The following is a 6,306-nucleotide window of genomic DNA, read 5'->3' on the forward strand; positions in this document are numbered from 1 at the left end:
TCCAACATAAATTTGCTCAATAAAACCAACAAGTTAAGTACAGTTTTGGAGCTCTGTGATGGTGAGGGTTGGGGACAAATGGATTAACTGGTGAAGTAAGAAGCTACTTGCTCACGATGTGATGATAAGAGCACGAAAGTCCCCTAAGCCTCTGTCCACCCGACTTCCATAAGCCTTGAGTTCCCTTCGGTGGACCTACTCCATTTAGGTTAAGACTTTCTGTCAAAGAGCGCTCTGTGGAAATTCCTGGGACCTCACAGAGGGTCTGATAACACTGGAGATACAATCACTGGCAACTACTTTGGGCTACACAGATGTTGAAAACCGACATTGCTGACTTTTGATTTTAGCAGAAGGCAGCTCTGTTTAAAGTCTTGAGATAGGTCCATCACAAAAAGATCCTGCACCTCATACACTGTGGTTGAATTATTATGGAAAAACATTTAAAACAATTATTGTCTTACTTACCGATAAGCCCATTTAAAATAATCAGGCTAGGGCGTCTCTCACCACTGTTTACAGCTCAGTCTTTGCAGAATGACATTATGTTAAATGCCAGTCCTGAATTTCTAAATGCCTTGTAAGTATATAGTTGTTAGAACTACACAAAGTACCTTATAATTTCATTCAGGACTGCTGCTAGGAAGTACTCTCGGGGCATAGAGCAAAACAGAGTGATATAGGTAAAATTAAAATGTAAAGTCTGAAAACCTGAGGCTAGGAAAAAGGGGAAGAGTAAGAATTATGTAAATCTCATGTTGTATCTTAAATTTAAAAATAGGTAGTAGGGTGCCTGGGTGGCTCAGTGGGTAAGCCTCTGCCTTCGGCTCAGGTCATGATTTCAGGGTCCTGGGATCCAGCCCCACATCGGGCTCTCTGCTCAGCAGGGAGCTTGCTTCCCTCTCTCTCTATGCCTGCCTCTCTGCCTACTTGTGATCTCTCTCTCTGTCAAATAAATAAATAAAATCTTAAAAAAAAATAACTCCTGAGAGTTGTGTTTAATATGTGCTAAAGCAGAATGTCCATGTAGTTTGTTGTCTAAAGAGGAAAAGGGCTGCATCAATAATTATACTCAGACAATAGGCATAAATGGGAACTGCCCTAGGCAACCTGGGGTGAATGGCCACCTTAGTAGGATGAAATTTGAAAGGTAACATACAAAAGCACTGAGCATGGGCTGGGGCAAGAAATGAATCAAGGAAAGTAAGGAGGCCAAGGAAAGGAACTAGGGTTGTCCTATTAAAACCAGAAACATACAGCTGTGCACCTGAAGCCATGGGCTTGGTGGTGGCCACACAGCTGCTGGATATGGGCAGTGACAGTCATTCCTACATGACTTGTGCTCCTCCTTCCTAAAGGAATCAAATGTATACAAAATGTGACCATACTTGCTCTCCAGAAGTCAGAGACTCTCAACCCCCAAGGTGTCCTTGCACAAAGAGGAACATGGGCCAATGGTTCTTTAATCAGAGGACAGTCTGCAAGGTGGATACAGAAGACAGCTACTTAGCAATGCCTCTCAGAGCAGGGTTTGAAAGGGTTCTTACAAGGAAGAAGATCCTACCCTAAAAAGCACTAGGCACTTAATCATTTAAATCTTTGGATTTATAGCATGCCTGGGTGGCTGTCGGTTAAATATCTGCCTTTGGCTCAGGTCATGATCCCAGGGGCCCAGGACTGAGCTCTGATTGAGCCCAACTGAGCCCCATGTTAGGCTCCCCACTCAGTGGGGAGTCTGCTTCTCTCTCTGCCCCTCCCCACCACTTGTATGCACTCTCTCTCAAATAAATAAACTCTTTAAAAATTAATCTTTGGATTTACAGAGGCATAATTTAGAAAAGAATAATATGGGGAGTCTGCTTCTCTCTCTGCCTCTCTCCACCACTTGTATGTGCTCTCTCTCAAATAAATAAACTCTTTAAAAATTAATCTTTGGATTTACAGAGGCATAATTTAGAAAAGAATAATATAGTTCTGAATTTTCAAGACTTATTTCTCTTCTCTTTATGCCACAGCTCAAGGTACAAAGAGCCTAAATGAAACAAAAGCCTGATGTTGAGTCTTTAGTAGGTTGAATTAAACATACTACTCCTGAGGAATCCATTCACTCAACAAATTCCTACTCTGACAACTATTCAAAACCAAGTTAGGTGCTGGAACACAGCACCATCTTAAGCATGGAGTTCACAACTTTTGATGTTGTAAGTAGCCCAGCATCTTGAAGCCCTATTGCTTTTACTTTTATTCTCAGTCAACTCATGTCAAAATTCCTGTAGAAAAAAAAATTCACTGAAGTTCATACTTAGAATCATTTGTCTTTGCTAAGGACTTTCACATGATCAGTCTCCTGGTATGTCTGACTTGCCTTCAAAAGTCATCATCTATCTGTAAGTAAATTATAACATGCCATATTTGTCAAGTTGTAATGGATTTATCGTTATCTAACTGCAATTATAAAATAGCATGTCACATTTGTTAACTTGTGCTGGAAATAATGGAACTTTTCATTATAGTGACTTGAGGATTAAAAAACCATTATTTATTCACTTTCCAAAGGGGTTTGAAAAGGAAGTGAGAGTAGTTTTTATAAACCACACGGGGAAATATATTTTATTTTTGAATATTTTTAACCTAAATGACTTAGTAGTAAGTCAAGTTCCAACACATTTCAAATCCACATTGAAGTTTGTGCAAAAGCATTAATTACCCAAAGATCAGTCATATTAAAATCATGATTAATACTACTACCAAAGAATAATTCACCAGATTCCCTTTTTTGGTACCCAGAACTATTTAGTAAATCACCAGCAAAATGATTTGTTTTGAACATTCTTGGTGTATTTGATTTTCGTACTTTTTCACAAAAATGCAATAAACATAAAAGTCCATGATTTTCTTCACTGGCCATAAAAAGATAAGTGACAATTCCAAAGATAATAACCAAGGATAGATGAAAAATTAGGATGAAATATCAGGAAATAACCTAATCTCAAAGTTATAGGTTAAGACTTCTAAATTGAAGTTTAGAGAAAATATAGTTTGTCCATTTTGAAGTTTGATATCTAGACCCTGTGTAATTTTTGGAGAGGGATAAGACTGGGGAGGAGCTGTCTAGACACCACCCCATGCTAGAACGGGACTTGTCTGTTACCCCAGAAATGAACCGCAGTGCAGTGGGACGAATGGGCTTTGAGAGCTGTCGGGAGTAGGACTTGAATCTTGCTTCTGCTGTGAACACCTATGTGAGCATGCGTGAGCTGCTTCGCCGCTTTGGTTTTCTCCTTTGCAAAATGGGAGTTTGTCTACTTCACAGAGTTCTGTAGATGGAAAATTAGGGTAAGATATCAGGAAATAACCTAATCCCAAAGTCTTAAGATTTCTAAATTGAACGTTTAGAAAAAATACAGTGTGTGTGTGTGTGTACATATGTGCGTAAATAATGTTTTCTCTCAAGGCCTTTATACCATCTCAATTATTGAAAACATTTATAAGATATAATCAAGAAATACAGTAGGAAACAAAGTAGGTTACCTATATAACACACGACTAGAAAATCACTTCAACTCTTACGAGTTTATATTTGTTCTTTATGAAATAAAGCTAGACACAAAAATGCTTCTCACTATGCTCTGCGATGAATTATTTTTCAGGGATTTCTTTCTCCCATCAGATGTAAGGCAGCAGATGGCTGAGTCCTCAAAAGTATTTGCTATGGCTCTTTATGCTAATGCCTGGAAAGTACAGCCTCTTTAATGCTGTGAATGTCACTTTCTCACTAAGAGGGAAAAAATGCAAATAGAAGAGAAAAACTGGCCAGCTTGGTATATGCTATAAAGACTAACAAAAGAAATGGAAATACAGAAATTGTCTTCTATTTCCTCCCCAGTGGATGAGGAAATTTAATTCTCAGGTGTTCTATTAGGAATAATGATTTGAAATCTTAGACTAGATTCTGAAAAAGAGGCCACGTCCGTTGCCGTCTAGTAAAAACAAAGCTAAATGCATTGTTTGAAGGAATAAAAAAACCACTTCCCTCTCTTTATTGACATTCAACATAAGAAAAGCTATTAACACCTTTGGGCAGCATAAATGTCACAGCAACTGTCACCATAGCAACCAAAAGGTCAACTATCCACTGGTGACTAAGACATGATTTGCATGAAGAAAGCAACTATAATCTCAGTATTCTCAATCGTAGAGAAAAACACACGAAACCTGTAATAGGAAAATATCTGGCCTGAAGTGCCATTGTCACCTTCTGTCAAGTAGCTTCCTTGTGGTTGGGTGGGGGGGACACCAGATGCCTCAGTGGCTGAGTTCTGAAGATAAATCCGATCATCAGTCTCATAGCATCTGGTGCCTACACAAATCCATAAGGGACCTTTCTACATAATAATGGTTCATTGGCTCTTTAATGGTATCCTCACCACCTCCATCTGCAAGTGATAGAGAATAATAATTGGGGAAAAAAGAAAATAATAATTGGATATTCTAATATGTCTCTAAATGTTTTCTTAATGTCTGTCTTCCTGACTAGAATATAAGACCCAGATGGGCAGGAACTGTTGCTGCTTCACTCACCATGTTCCCTCCCGTGTTAGTTCAGTTCAGTAAATTTGTATTAATTGTCTGCATGCATGCAGGTGAGAATATGTACAATGAATCTTGGAATTACCTTACATATGCTTTCCTAGTGGTATATTACGATCATGTCATCCTGAACATGGAAAGAATCATCGGCTTTTAAAAAAAACTGACCGGAAGCGTGACCAAATGTAGGAATGAGTGTTGTAATTAAGTTTCACACTTAGATATGACCCACAGCCAATGTCTTTTCTGTGCTTCCAGTGGGTATGAAAAAGGAAAGAAAGAAAAGGCAGGGGAGGTAGAAGAGGGAAGGAAGTTTAGGAGAATAATATTATTGACATAAGCACAAATTTTAGATGCTTTCATAATATTTATTATATGAGTTAATGCAAACAATAACCCCCATAAGTAGAAAATCTTATATTTTCTTTATTTAGTCAGTGAAAAAATATTTATTGACCATGTCCATGCGTGGTGTCATGGACTTGGGATACTACATGAGGAAAGTCACATGTTGTCCCCGCTTATATGGAATCAAGACTTCAGTGGGCGATATACATATTAATTAAATGACATCCAAAATTAATAAAAATTGCCATTGCAGTAACTGTTCAATGATGTTATACCAGAAAAAGGTTAAGAAAGATGATTGAGTTGAAATCTAAAGGATGTCAACCCAAAGGCAGGAAAGTACAATTGAGCTGAGGTTTAAGGATTAACCATATGGGAGTGGTTAGACATTCCAGGAAAGGAGAAGAGCATGTGCAAAGATCCTGGTAGAAGCAAGTTGGAAATTACTCCTTTCTTTTCTATTCTCTGGGAGATTTTGTGTAAAATTGGTGTTTTTTTTTTTCTGTAAATATTTGTAAGGATTCATTGGTGAAGTTTATGGGCCTGGGGTATCTTTGTGAGAGAAATTTTAATAATAGATTCAAAATAATGGATTTGGGAGTATTCACATTTTGTGTTTTCTAAGGAATTTATAACATTGCTTTTAAATCTTAAAATCTATTGGCACGAAGTAGCTCATATTTTCTTATGATCTTTTAATTACTGTAAGTTATGTAACTATAATTTTTTAATAACTAAGATACACTGATATACCCTTTTTTATTCCTGCAATCAATAACTTTTGCCTTTTTTTTAAAGTCCATTTTGCTAAACGTTTTGCCAATTTTATCATTCTTTTCCTTTTTAAAATATTTTATTTATTTATTGAGAGATAGGGAGAGTAAGCATGTGCAAGCAGGTGGGGTGGGGGGCAGTGGGAGAGAGAGAATCCTAAGTGGACTCACCAAAGCATGGAGCCCGATGGGGAGCTCACTCTCATGGCCCTGAGATCATGACTTGAGCTGAAACCAATAGCTGGATGCTTAACTGACTGAGCCACCAAGGTGCCCCTCAATTTTATCAGTCTTTAAAAAAAATGTTGGTTTTGATGATATTTTCCATAATATGCTTGTTTTTATTAATATCTTCTCTGTCAATCATCTAGTTCTGTGGACTCCTGTTTCTTTTAGTTTTTGAACATACTTTCCTATCTGTTTGCTCTATTTATTTACTTAAGATTTTATTTATTTCAGAGAGAGAGAGAGAGAGAGAGAGCATGCACAAACAGGGGGAGAATCTGAGGAAGAGGGAGGTAATCTCCAGCAGACTCCAGGTGGATGGCAGAGCTCTATGTGGGTTTCAATCCCAGGACCCCTAGATCATGATCTG

Source organism: Meles meles, chromosome 1 (assembly GCF_922984935.1).
Source record: "Meles meles chromosome 1, mMelMel3.1 paternal haplotype, whole genome shotgun sequence".
Taxonomy (NCBI): Eukaryota; Metazoa; Chordata; class Mammalia; order Carnivora; family Mustelidae; genus Meles; species Meles meles.